Consider the following 14,775-nt stretch of genomic DNA (forward strand, 5'->3'; position numbering starts at 1 on the left):
AGGCTTCCTGCTGAGCAGGGAGCCTGATGGGGCACTGGATCTCAAGACCCTGGGATCATGACCTGAGCCCAAGGCAGAACTCAACCACTGAGCCACCCAGGTGCCCCCCTGGTTGTTTTTCATCTGCATTTCTTTGAATGCAAGAGCGAGAGGCAGTGTTGCTGCTCCCACTTTCTTCTTTCTGGGGAGTGTGGTGACCATGTGGCAGTGGCTGAGGCCACAGGACCCAGCCCAGGACAACGGGAGCCACGTGTCCCCTCCATGCTGAGAATTAAAGTGTTTATTTCTTTATAAAAAAAAAAAGATGGGGCAGCTCCGGTGGCTCAGCGGTTTAGCGCCACCTTCAGCCCCGGGTGTGATCCTGGAGACCCGGGATCGAGTCCCACGTCAGGCTCCCTGCATGGAGCCTGCTTCTCCCTCTGCCTGTGTCTCTGCCTCTCTCTCCTTCTGTATCCTTCACGAAGAAATAAATAAATAAAATTAAAAAAAAATGTATCCAGATAACGAAATTCTCTCTCCTGTCTTTAACAGAATCCTGGGCACAAACGACATTAACATTTGGTGTTTACCGAGCCCCATGGTTTCCGATTGGGCAAGGGGTGCAGTGAGTGGGGGTCTGGCAGGTGTGGGGATGTGGAGGAACCGGCTGTACTGTCTCCACGACGTGTCTGCTTGGCCAGGGTTATCCCAGGGTCAACGGCTTCTCAGTTCCACGTCTCATGCCCCCGAGGCTGGAGCCGTCGTGCAGGGACCACAGGCCCCAGAGCTGCGCACAGAATCTCATTTCTTCTAGCATTCACATCCTCCAAGCTCCCTGGCTCCTTGTCACCCAGTGAGGTGGCACAAGGGCAGAGGACGGCGGTCACCAGACGCAAAACAGTTGGTCTGATGTTTACATGTATGGAGCTGCCTCCACTTAGCCCACAGTTGGTTTTGTTGCAAAACGGCCCAGTTTTGTGTTTTTACGATTCAGACGTTGGCCCCCATCGGGTGAGTCATCTCCATCATTGAGTCTGGGCGAGGGGGCTGTGGAATGATCCGGAAATGGGCCAAGGTCAGGAGCTGGTAGCTCACGCAGATGTGCTGAGGCTGCCACAGCCAACGCCCGGTGGAGCACCCACCGGATCAGGACAGACCCCGCCACAGGATGGGGGATGGAGGGGCCTTTGCCCTTGGAGCCAGCGCCCACCCGCCAAAGCCATGCAAGGCATACCTGCACAGGTGCCCAGGCCAGTCAGTGCAGGGCCGGAAACAACCAAGGCCCTGCTCGAGGGCACCAGCCAGTTGGCTGTTTGGCGGCTGCTCAGAAACACCTGCCTGACAGGAGGAGCGGCAACACCTCTGGGGGCAGACCCCGGCACCAGATATCCTGGTTGGGAGCTCTGCAGACTCTTAAATATGGTTCTGGGGAAACACGCCCACCTCTGCATGTGGGCGACACAAACGATGAAACACTCGTGCTTGATATGTGAATTCCTGCATCTTTTAGGCAAGTTTGAAAAACTTAAAAACTGCTCAAACTGTTTAAAAAGTATCCAATGCCTGTCTTATGAATGGAGCCAGGTGAGAGTGAAAGCTCTCTGGGGTCTTTTTATAATTACATAACCATATTGTCTATTTCTCAATTTAATAATTTTTATACAAGGATGAGAACAAACACAAATTTTTTAATTCTCCTTCTTCTCGTGCCTCTTCCTCATGGCAGAGCACTGGATGATGCTGCACAAGCACAACACAGGGGTGGCACGCGGGGTTTGGGGCAGTGGGGCACGGGATCCCCCCACAGGGGACCGGGGGGAGGGTGAGGAGAGGACGGAGCAGGAGGGAGCCCAGGAGCCTAGGGTGGAGCACTGCCACTCCAGAGGAGAAGGGAGGCCTGAAAAGGAGCCAACAGTGCTTGAGAAGCATGTTCTCCCGCACCTGACAGGAGGCTGTCTGGAGTCGAGGTAACAGAGAAACCCTCCAGCTCACAGCCCTGCCCCCGCCACAGCCTCTCACACTGCAATCCTTCATCCCACAGATGAGCAAGGACATGCAATACAGCGTATTTGTAATGAGGAGAACTGGAGGTGTGAGTGTCCGACTACGGGGAGCTGCTCCAGTACATTAGCCCGGGACAGGGGCCCAGGGGTTCTGATGGGGAAGTGTCTGCCTTCGGCTCAGGGTGTGATCCTGGGGTCCTGGGATCGAGTCCTGCATCGGGCTCTCTGGAGGGAGCCTGCTTCTCCCTCTGCCTGTTTCTCTGCCTCTCTCTGTGTCTCTCATGAATAAATAAACAAAATCTTAAAAAAACAAATCCATAGAAGCAACAGAGGAAATGCATTCTGTCCTGTCCCGGAGGTGGGAAGTCTGAGGTCCCGGTGTGGGCAGGGCTGGTTCCCCCGAGACCTGTCCTGGACTGGGAGATGGCCACTTCCTCCCCGTGTCCTCACGCGGCCGTGCTTCTGTGTCTGTCTGTGTCCTCACCTCCGCTTCTTACACGGACACCAGTCACACTGGATGAGGGCCACACGTATGACCTCCTTGAGGGCTTGGTCCCTAAATGAGGTTGTGTCCTGAGGCACCTGGGTTTTCAGCATATGAACTCTGGGGACATGGTTGGTCCCATGACATTGGTTAAGGGTGGGGCCACGCAAGGGCATCCCCGTTCTTGCTCAGAGTGGCCAGTGTTCCAGCCACGCAGGGAGGCGAGGCCAAGGATGAAAACACATGCAGAAGAGGCGGAAGGAATAACAGTGTCCCTGTGTGAGAGGACATGAAATCCTGAGAATCCACACACACACTGCTAGAGCGACCAGGTGAGTTTAGAGGGTCACAGATGCAAGATCAATCCACAGATTCACTTGAATGTCTGCGCTGGTGGCGAACAACACACAGACACCAAAACCTGAAAAGTGCGATGCCATTCACACTAAAAGAAGAAAACACCTCAAATGCAAATACCACAAAACATTTACTGAGCCTGCATGCTGAAAACTATAGCATGCTGATGAAAGAAAGGAAAGTCTAGAAAAAAGAGGCATGTTGTGTTCATGGACCGACGACGTGGCATAGAAAGATGTTGTTTCTCCATGGATAGTATGCAAGTTTCATTCAGTTTCTTTAAAGTCCCAGAAAGGTTTTTTGTGGGTCTGAGATAAGCTCATTCTGGAACCTCCATGGATGGGCCTCCTGGCAACCATGACCAGGAGGGACCCTCTCCCGACAGTAAGGTCCCTCTGTCCCCACAGCAAAGGGAATGAGGTGGTGCCAGGGGGACAGACACAGGACACAGGGATCCACAGGACACACAGGGTGACCCCACAGGAGCCCCACAAGGGTGCGGGTCACTGCCCAAGGCACAAAGCGAGGACAGACAGCCTTCCCACGAGCACCACTGCAGGAACGGGAGGTCTTCAGCAAACCAGGAGCCTTGACCCAAACTGCATGCCCACTAAGATCTCCAGCTCAAGATGGATCGTAGATCCAAACATAAAATGGAAACTACGAAACTTCAAGAAAAAAAAATATAGGAAACAACTTTTGGGACATGGGGCCAGGTGGAGTTTCTAGAATGGACACGAAGAGCATGAGCCCCTGGTGGTGGGGACGTAGCCCTCACACCTTCCCTCTTGGCCCAGGAAAGGCAGGACTGCGCCACCGGTGCAGTCAGGGCCGGGCCAGTCGTCCACGCCCGCAGACGGTAGGGCCACCTGGGAACAGCTGGGCAGGATCGCAGGAGGACCTGCCGGGACACCCCGGACACTGCTAGGGCCCCGGCGTCCCATAGAAGTGCCCCCTGTGCTCCCAAGGGATCTCACCCGTGGGCCCCACGCCACCCAACATGGCCACACCCGGCGTGGAGCAGCCACAGCTCCCGACAATCCGGGTGAGCCTCCGACATGAGCACCACCTGAAAAGTCCCAGATTCCACTTCAGAGCCTTTCCCAAACGCCAGCCATGTGCTGCTGGCACAGGTGAGCAGGATGGGGCAGGGGATCGTGGGGATGTGCGGGGTGTCACCGCAGGGAGGGGCAGGGCTCCTCGGCCTCCATACAGCTGCATGCAACCCCCAGCACTCACAGCAACAGTAAAAGCTCAATGTTTAACAAAGGGCCGATGGGGTCCCTAGACTCTGAAGAGCAATGAGTCATCCAGGGAAACGCAGCAGTTCCAGGGACCCTCGGCATAACCAGGAGGGCAGGTGGGGGCCCCAGGCCTTGAGGCTCCTGCCCAAGGCCTGGCACAGGTCGCTGGAGGCAGCAGAGGCTGAAGGAGCCCTGTCCCAACGCCACCCCAGGGTTCAACCGACTCAGTTGATCGAGGCCTTGCTGGGGGCAGCTCCCAGGAGGGGAGACCCTGGGCTGCCCGTCCTCCTCCCTGCCCGGGGCTCCTTCCCCTCACGGGTCTCCCAGGGCTCCCGTGCACAGGGGTGGTGGGGTGGGGGGCAGGACCCCACGGGCTTCAGATGGGGCCCCCGACACCCTGCCACAGACCAGACCCCAGACTCAGGAAAGGGGTGCCCCCCAACACCCACCCCCAGGCTGCTGACCTTCCAGCTCTGGGCACGGAACCTCTGGGGCCTTGCAGTTTTCTCTCCACGCTTCTCAGTAATACATTTTTGCAAAGAACATTGATTACATTTGCAACTGGGAGAAAATGTAAGACGGTCACATCTCCTCTGCTGCTCATTTGAGACTCCAAACCTCCAGCATCTGCCCTCAGAGCCAGCTGTCTCCGTGTCTGTTTATATGTGGAAAACTTAATTTCTACTTAGCTGTCCTAAATTTCTCTGAGGAAAAATGTGGTTAAGAAACCCAAAAGGAAGGGAGGCAGAGTCTAATCTTGCTTTCTGAAAACACTTTTTTTGCAAAAAGTTCTCTGGTTCCTTTAAACCAACACTGCATTTTGTTCAAAGACAGAAAATGCTCTGTCAGTTGGGTCAGGCAGCTCCAAGGACAGCCAGGTGGGCCGGGTGACCCAGGGGACGGCCCGCGGACAGCCATCCATGCCACACCTGGCTCGGGGAGCCTCGGAGGCCAGCATGAGAGCAGTGAGGGTCTGACTGGGGAGCGCTCACTTTACCTCCTTATTTAAACAAAAGAGAAGGAGAATTGCTCTAAAAATACCTGACGGGGGCAGCCCCGGTGGCGCAGCAGTTTGGCGCCGCCTGTGGCCCAGGGCGCGATCCTGGACCCTGGATGAGTCCCATGTCAGGCTCTCTGCATGGAGCCTGCTTCTCCCTCTGCCTGTGTCTCTGCCTCTCATTCTCTCTCTGTGTCTCTATGAATGAATGGATAAAATCTTAAAATAAATAAATAAATAAATAAATAAATAAATAAATAAATAAATAATAAATAAAATAAAAAATAAAAATACCTGACGGTGTAGACATCTCAGCCCAAAGGAGCCTTTGTGGTTGCTTTGGAGGAGCACTGCAGGCCTCTAGCCCTCAGACGGGGTAGTGTTTGAGGGCTTTGCACACCACACAGGACAGGAAGTGGCTCCTGACCTGTAACAAGGTGCCAAAGGGGGTGCTGTGTCTGCAGTGCTTTTTTTTTTAAATCCTGTAAGAAAAAAAAAATCACTGTGTATATACACTCCGCACCCCCTGTTTTACTCAACTCTGCAGACGCTGCTTTTTTTTTTTTTTTTACACAAATTGAAGGTTTATGGCAACCCTGCTTGGAATCAGTCTACTGGCACCATTTTTCCAACAGCATTTGCTCACGTCATGCCTCTGTGTCACACTTTGAGAACTCTCAAAATATTTCAACCTTGTCCATTATTATTATATTTGTTATGGTGATCTGTGATCTTTGATGTCAACACCGTAATGTTGGGGTACCATGAGCCGTGCCCATAGAAGACAGGCAACGTGACTGATAAATGTTGTGTGTGTTCTGACTGCTCCAGGGACCGGCCAGCCCCCCCCATCTCTCTCCTCCTCTTGGAGCCCCTCTAGGCCCTGAGACATGACCCTATTGACATTAAGACAATGGATAACCCTACTGTGGCCTCCAAGCATTCAAGTGAAAGGGAGAGTTGCACATCTCTCACTTTCCATCAAAAGCTAGAAACGATGAAGCTTCCCCAGGAACACCTGTTGAAACCCAAGACAGGCCAGAACCAAGGCCTCTTGTGCAAAATGAGGAGCCCAGGTCTGAAGGCAAAGGAAATGTTCTTGAAGGACATTCCAAGGGCTACTCCCTTGAACTCCCTTGAATGATGAGAAAGTGAAACAGCCTCACTGCTGACATGGAGAGTCTGGTCTGGATGGAAGCTCAAACCAGTAACAACATTCCCTTCCGCCAAAGCCTCACCCAGAGCCAGGCCCTGACTCTTCAGTTGTGCACAGGCTGAGCAGCTGTGAGGAAGCTGCAGAAGGAAAGCTGGAAGCTGGCAGAAGGTGACGGGGGTAAGGACAGAAGCTGTCTCCATCATGTAAACGTGCAAGGTGAAGCAGCGAGTGCTGAGAAAAGCTGCAGCCAGTGATCCCGAAGATCCAGTGAAGAGAGTGCACGGAGGTGCTCACACTCAACTACAGATTTTCCATACAGATGAAACAGTCTTCTGTGGGAAGATGCCATCTAGGACTTTCACAGCTAGAAAGAAGGCAATGTCTGCTGCAAAGCTTCAAAGGACAGGTAGACTTTGTTAGGGGCTAATGCAGCCAGTGACTTTAAGTGGAAGCCAATGCTCATTGACCCTTCTGAAAAGCAGCCCTTGGCAATCATGCCAAATCTCCTCCACTGACGTGCTTTACATGGAACAACAAAGCCGGGGACAGCACATCTGTTTAAACATGGTTGATGGAATATTTTAAGCCCATGGTGGAGATTTACTGCTCAGGAAAAAACGTTTCTTGCAAAACATTACTGCTGGATGGCACTGTACCTGGTTACCCATGAGCTCTGAGGCAGATGGAGAAGATTCACATCACTTTTGTGCCTGCTAACGCAACGTCTATCCTAGCCCATGGAGCAACAGGAAATTTTTTTTTAAGATTTTATTTATTTATTCATGAGAGACACAGAGAGAGGCAGAGACACAGGCAGAGGGAGAAGCAGGCTCCCTGTGGGGAGCCTGATGTGGGACTCGATCCCAGGATCCTAGGATCATGACCTGAGCTGAAGGCAGATGCTCAACCACTGAGCCACCCAGATGCTCCTAAATCTGACTTTCAACTCTCATGATTGAAGAAAGACTTTTAGTAAAACAACAGCTGCCATAGATACTGATTTCCTCTGATGGATCTGGGCAGAGTCCATCAAAAACATCCTGGAGGGCAGCCCCAGTGGCGCAGCGGTTCAGTGCCGCCTGTGAACCTGGAGACCCGGGATCAAGTCCCACATCAGGCTCCCTGCATGGAGCCTGCTTCTCCCTCTGCCTGTGTCTCTGCCTTCCACCCCCTCCCTCTGTCGCTCATGAATAAATAAAATCTTAAAAAAAAAGAAAACATCCCGGAAAGGATCCACCATCCTAAATAGCATTAAGAACATTCGTCAGTTATAGGAAAAGGTCAAACTATCATACGAGCAGGAGTTTGGAAGAAGTTGATTCCAGCTCATGGATGGCTTTGAGAGGTTCAGGACTTCAGTGGAGGAAGTCACTGCAGATGTGGGAACAGCAAAAGAACCAGAATCACAAGGATGGTTTGAAGATGGGACTGAACTTCCCCTATCTTGTGATAAAACTTGAACAGACAAGGAGTTGCTTCTTATGGCTGAGCAAACAAAGTGAGTTCTTGGGATGGGACCTACTCCTGGTGAAGATGCCGTGAAGACTGTTGAAATGACAATGAAGGATTTAGAATATCACATGAACTGAACTGTAAAGCAGTGGCAGGGTTTGCTAGGAGGGACTCCAGTTTTAAATGAAGTTCTATTGTGGGTAAAATGCTCTCAAACAGCAGCCCAGGCTATGGAGAGGGTGTTTTGAAAGAAGTGTCAATCCATACAGCAAACGTCAGGTTGTCTTATTTTCAGAAATGGCCAGTCACCCAGCCTTCAGCACCAGCACCCTCAGGGGTCAGCAGATGAACATCAGGCAAGACCCTCCACCAGCAAAAAGATCAAGGTTCGCTGAAAGCTCAGATGAGGGTTGGCATTTTACAACAATATTTTTAATGAAGGCATGAGCCACTTCACAGACTATGGGACCCTGTAAACACAACTTTATGTGCACCTGGAAACCAAAAATTTCGCTTGACTCACTTGATTGCAATGTTGGCTTTATTGCCCTGGTCTGGAAGCAAACCCACAATATCTCCAAGGTCTGCCTGTAGAGACAAGAAGTAGGGCACTAAGGGGTGGCCACCCCGCACTCAGACTCAGATCCCTAGCACAGGGTCCACCATCATCGGAGCCACGGTCATGGGACCCACCGTCTCCCATTAGGGCCCTTAGTGTCAGCTCCTGATTAACCAAAGGTCAGACTTCACAGCTCTGATTCTCTCAGGCTAGGGAGGGTGGGAATCCGCTCACAGCAGCCCTAGCACGGGTGGGGGGCGGGGAAGAGGAGGGAGGAGGAAGAGATGGGGGATGGGAGGGCGAGGGGTGGGGAAGGCGAGGGAGGGAGGGGAGGAGAAGGGGGGGTGCAGGAGTGGGGGGGAGGGGCTCACTGGAAATTAATTACTGGCAAACAAAAGGCCGTCATTCATCCTTGGAGCCCTGTCTTGCATAAACTCATTCTAAAAGCCCCAGCTGCAGCTCTAGAAAGCCAGTAGGGATTCCGTCCAGCTCCGGCCTACCAGGCAGGCAGGGGGCGCCAGCCCTCGCCCATGCTGGGCCCTGTCCCTTGTTCCTGCAGAGACCCAAGGGACAGAGGGATGGGGAGGATGGACCCACAGGGCTGGGGGCCCTAGTAGGGCAGGAGCCAGGCGGGCCCTTCCTGTGTAACAAGGCAGAGTAGCTCTGTCCTCGGGTCCACAGGTCACTGAGGGGCTCCCGACCACAGCTCTGCCCAAGGAGGGGGCTCTGGGCCTGCGGGACCCAGAGGAGGCCCTGCGTCTAAAGCCAGGGGGGCTCCAGCTGCCCACCGCCCCACGGCCAGGCCAGCAGGGAACCCAGCCCCAGATGTGCTTAGCTGTCTGTCCAGGCCTGGGCCGTCTTACCATAGTTCAAGATGCGATCAGAGTGCGTGTGCACACTCATTCTCTTCACTCCACACCCCCCGCCCCCCAGGAAGTCGCCCTAGCACCTGGTGCCCTGATCCATGCCACTAAAGGGCCGGGGACACCCTGGTGTCTTTTTTTTTTTTTTTTTTTTAAGATTTTGTTTATTTATTTATGAGAGAGAGAGAGAGAGGCACAGGCAGAGGGAGAAGCAGGCTCCATGCAAGGAGCCTGACATGGGACTCAATCCCGGGTCTCCAGGATCACACCCAGGGCTGAAGGTGGCACTAAACCGCTGGTGCACCAGGGCTGCCCCAGCTTGGCGTCTTAAAGAAAAGTTCCCCCCGCCCACATTGGGCGGTTTTCCTAATGAAAGAAAGTGAGTAAGAAAGAGGGAAACGTGGGGAAATCTAATGGATATGACTAAGGTGACACCCTGCATGGTCCCCCGCTATGTGATACCCTGGAGAAAGCCCGTGGTCAGTGGCTGCCGGGGGCACAGAGGCTCCTGGCCTAGTAAGTACAGCCACATGTCACGACACACCTGTCCCAAGGCCCCCAGGAGTGACCCTGACGGAGTGTGGGCTCTGGGCGATGGGTGAGCATGGGTGGGTCACCTGTGCCAGGCTTCCCCTCCCTTGAGGGAGCTGCCAGTTGGGGAGGCGGCGGTGGGGGGCACATGGGAAAGTTCTGCACTTCCCTCCATTTTCCTGTGAACCTAAAATTGCTCTCAAAAATCGTTTTTGTTTTTAAACAACCCAGCATCTGAACCAGGGTCCCCATTCCCGCGGCAACCTGAGGCAGTGGCATTGTAAGGCACACACCCCCTCCCTCTATCTGTGTAAAGGCCATGAGAAGAGCCGGCTGGGGAGGCCCAGGGATGACAGGTCTCGCGCAGCACCAACCCGCGCACGTGTCCTGGATGATGGTGTGCAAGGCCAGGACACCCCGGAACTCCCTGGCCCCCGCCTGGATGAGGGAAACCTCGTCCCCGAGTCACACATCATGCAGAGGCGCTCAGTCTGCCCCGCCATCCTGGAACCTGCGGTCCCCCAGGATTCTGGGACATGAGCCCCCAGGATCTCCCCTCGGACAGCAGCCTACTCACCTCCTTCCCTGGGGAGGAAGAGATGAAGCAGCAAACAGGCAGCGCCAGGATTCCCTTTACTGGAGACACCCCCAAGCCTGCAGCCCTGGGTGGGCGAGGCCTCCTCAGGCGCCACCGCAGGCGGTCCCCCTGCCTCGCCCCCCCTGCCTGGCCCCGGGCCAGCCCCACAAAGCCCCAGGCTCCCCAGCCAGCAGGAGGCGGAGCAGCAGGGATGCCCGCCATCACCATGGCAACAAGAGGGGGCCGGGCAGGGTGCCCTGGGACCACAGCCGGGCCTGTGGTCCACAAAGACTGGGAAACATCCTACTATTGTCCCCGACCCTCTGCTGCCCACCCTCACTCTACAGACTTTCTAGAAGGTCCTGATGAAGCTGGGAGTTTCAAACACTCTATCCACAGTGAGCCCTTCTGTGGGGTGTGGGCACTGAGCAGAGGCCTCAGGGTATTGAGGTGCCCATTGGGTGCCAGGGGCTTTGTGTGGAGGCTTGTGCCTGTGATGGTGTGTGTGTGATGGTGTGAGAGTGATGCTGTGTATGTGATGGTGCATGTGTGATGCTGTGTGTAATGTGAGTATGATGGTGTGAGTGATACTGTGTGTGTGATGGTGTGTGTGTGATGGTGTGTGTGGTGTGAGTGTGATAGCGTGTGATGGTGCGTGTGTGATGTGTGAGTGTGATGGCGTGGGTGTGATGGTGTGAGTGTGATGCTGTGTGGGCCAGAGCCAGGGCCCAACAAGACATGGGCAGCCATGCTGGGCCACCGCAGGCCGACTCTGGTCTGGTCAGTGGGGACACACACACACATGCCCACATGAGAGCGACACCTTGCCGAGTCAGGGACAGGAGCCACAGTTGGGGTGAGGCTCTTGGTGCCTGGGAACCCGGGGTCGTCCCGTCCTCGGGGACAGCTCCCCACAGCTGCACACTTCTCCCTGGGCTGGGCCTGGCAGGCGGTGCAGGCGCTCCCCAGCCGCTGCAGCCTCGGGCACAACTCGCCTACTGTCCTGCAGCCCTGGGTGCGCCCGTGTCCTCACGCTGACTTGAGCCTGGGGCGCCTGGGGTAGACTGAAACTGGCGCCAAGGAGCCGGGATGGGGGGGACTGGGGCTGCAGCGCCCATACTGCGGGTCCGGATGACCTGTGGCAAGAGAGCAGAGAGCTCGAACCTACGACCAAAAGGAGGGCCACTGGAATGAGCGGGGAAGACCCCCAGAACCCTGGGGTGCAGTCCTGATGCAGCTGCTCTTCGCCCCAGGATCTAGTCCATGCTGTTTGGAACCTGTACGTGTCAGCTGATGTGATGTGGTCACCAGAGAAAATGAGTACAGGCTTTTTCTCAGAAGTAGAGAAACTGATTCAAAAATTCATCTAAAACACTAAAAGTCCAAGAACTCAGATCAAAAAACAACAACAACAAAGTCCAAGATGGGTGCAGCAGGTAGAACTGGCCCCAGCGAGGAATGGCCCAGGGCCCAACTTGAACCCATGAATGGGACGCACTTGGAGAAAGCGTCCTTGCAGGTGTGATTGAGTGAAGGACCTGGACTGAGCTCCTCCTGGCTGAATGCTGACGCGGGTCGTCTCCGGAGAAAGGGGAGCGGTGCCCAGACCTCCACGGGGAAGCCTCATGTGGGCAGACAAACCCCAGGATGGCAGGGAGATGCAGGGAGCGGCCCTGGCCCAGACCTCTGGCTCCCGGCCTCTGAGAATAGTTTGATTTCCATCTGTGTCCCCAGGTTTGGGGGGGGTTCACCGCTGGCGGCCACAGGAACACACATGGTAGACAATAGCCTCTGTGTGAGTCCAGGTGAAGATAAGCGGGAATGAGGTTCTGGCAGAGACGTGGACAGGTGACAAGCAGAACGGGGGGTGGTGTGGATGAAAGCAGGCTGCAGTGACCTGGCAGTGGGAGTGGAGCCCACCCCGGGGCAGCGGCAGGTCTTCTGGGTGCAGGGGTGGGGCAGGAGCTGGCACTTGCTCATGGGGCCGCTGGGCAGGAAGGTTCACTGAAGTGCTGCTTTTCATTGTCGCAGTCACACATCCATGATTTGGAGATGACATGAAGGCGCTGCGGTATTTTAACTCAATGGAAAGCAGCACAACAGCAGGAAATGACCAAGTACCAAATCTACACTTGTCATCGCAGATGAATTAACAAAGGTAAGCTGGGGGCAAAGCAGCTTGCAGGGGCTTGAGCAGAATGAACACATGAGCCTAGTGTTTAAAAGGCATGCAAGAGGCGGCCTGGGTAGCTCAGCGGTTTAGCGCTGCCTTCAGCCCAGGGCGTGATCCTGGAGACCCGGGATCAAATCCCACATTGGGCTCCCTGCATGGAGCCTGCTTCTCTGCCTCTCTGTCTCATGAATAAATAAACAAAATCTTTTTAAAGAATTAAAAAAATAAAAGGCATGTAAGAGAAGAAGGCCATACAGAGCTTTGTCCTTTCTGCCACAGCCGACTCTTGACTTGTCATAATATCTTATATTTATTATTTAATTTCATTCAAAATAAAGAAAATTTAAATTTTAAATTATTAGCATGACTTCCACTTAATCTTTAGAGTGTGTGATGCCGGCTTCAAATGCAAATATGAGAGCATTTAGCTAACTCCAGGTACGCAAAGTCATGCAGCCTGTATGTTGAAGCTCATTCCTGGCAGAGTCCTGCAAGCCAAGCCCAGGATGGCCGCAAGGGGGAGGAAAGGGCCCCCTGCTTGGAACCAGCTGCAAAAATGTCCCCAGACAGCAGAACACTCAGCCAGGTGCATGTGCAGGTGCAGACGGGTGCAGAGGCCTGACGACTGTGAAGGATGAGTGGGCAGTGCAGAGGGTCTGTGGCCCCCGGTGTGCGTGGAGCAGAGCAGGTAAGGGCAACCACACAGGTATACAGCAGTGGGCAGAGCCGTGCAGCAGGGGCAGGGGCGCTATGCCAGCCTGGCGAGGCAGCTCCTGAGTCTTGATGATGAGCGGTCATTAGCCAGAGGACTGGGGGACAAGCATTCTCAGGTGGGAACAGAATGTGCAAAGACAGAAGCCAAGTGAACAGTCTTGGGCCAGATGGTGAGTGGGCATCCCTGTGAGGACAACCGTGACTACTACTGGCTGCCTGGGGGCTGCAAGAGGGGCCCCCGTGGGGCCGAGGAGCCATGTCCAACAGCTTGTACAGTGATGAGCCAATAGTCAGAGCAGAGGTCGGCGCCAGGGAGCAGCAGGATGCACATCTGGAGACAGGCAGGTAACGGGGGTATTGAGACCACCCACCCTTCAGAGATCCCCTGGCTGGGCCCTGACCTGCCCAATGCCTGCCAGCCTCCTCCCAGAGCTGGACTCATCCAGTGAACCCTGCACAGGGGGTAGCTGAGCACCCGTGCTTCTCACCTGTAACCTGTGTGAGGGAGTGACGCACACACCACGGGAACCTATGTGGGTTCCCGGGACCCAGCGTGGCTCTAGGCTGCTGGCCTAGTGCCAATGCCCAGGGTCAGTTGCACCCCAGGCCCCAGCCCCTGCCCCGGTCAGCGTGGTCAGCACAGGGTCTCCTGCTCCCCAGCAGGCCGCACAGAGCCCAGCCAAGGAGATGGGGTGGGGCACACTTCCTTCCCCCCAACATGGTGTCCAGAAGCCAAAAGGTGTCAGGCCAGACTGTGGCTGTGTCCATCCCCAGTGAAGACACTTGGTGTCCTCAGGAGGTGAGAGTGAACGGTAGGGCTCCATTGCACCTGCGCGGGCTTCTGCGGCATCTGCCCTGCACTGGGTACTGTGACACAGGAGCTCTAGGCCCTTCCCCAGAGCCAAGAGGCCCTGCACCAGGACCACAGAGGCTTAGAGACGTGAGCAGAGCACCCCAGGTCACACAGCCAGGAAGCAGCGTAGCGGCCACCTCCCCGCTCTACCTTAGCCACTGTGTGCTGCGGTCTGGAAGGGAGAAGGCAAACACCATCCCTTCCGAGGGGGAACATCCCATGTCCCATGGCGACGTTGTAGGTGGGATGGGACTGGTCACCACCCAGTGGGACCCCACGGACACCTGCAAGGTAGGTCCCATTGTCCACCACACACAGATGGGGACGCTGAGGCCTGCAGAGCTGCAAGGAGCCCCTGGGCCGGCTGCTGGGGGATTGTGTGTGTGTTCCATGTGGCATCCAGGAGAATTTATTAATTTGTGATTACAATAGCTCATCAAACTACTTGGCAAAATACAAGTCTGGTAAGAAAAAATACTGTGAATTTTTTGTGAGTTACATAAAACTGAAGTTTGACATAAAACAATAATTTATATAACAGTAGTTCATGCGGATCATTTATATCAGCCACAGTTTTAAAAATCAATTATATAGGGATGCCTGGGTGGCTCACTGGTTGAGCGTTTGCCTTCAGCTCAGGTTGAGACCCCAGGGTCCTGGGATCAAGTCCCACATTGGGCTCCCCTCAGAGAGCCTGCTTCTCCCTCTGCCTGTGTCTCTGCCTCTCTGTGTGTGTGTCTCTCATGAATAAATAAAATATTTTTAAAAAATACAAATAAAATAAAAATCAATTATATTGAGGATCTCTTCTAGATCAAAAACCCAAGTGAAAA

The sequence above is a fragment of the Canis lupus genome, chromosome 1 (assembly GCF_048164855.1).
Source record: "Canis lupus baileyi chromosome 1, mCanLup2.hap1, whole genome shotgun sequence".
NCBI lineage: Eukaryota > Metazoa > Chordata > Mammalia > Carnivora > Canidae > Canis > Canis lupus.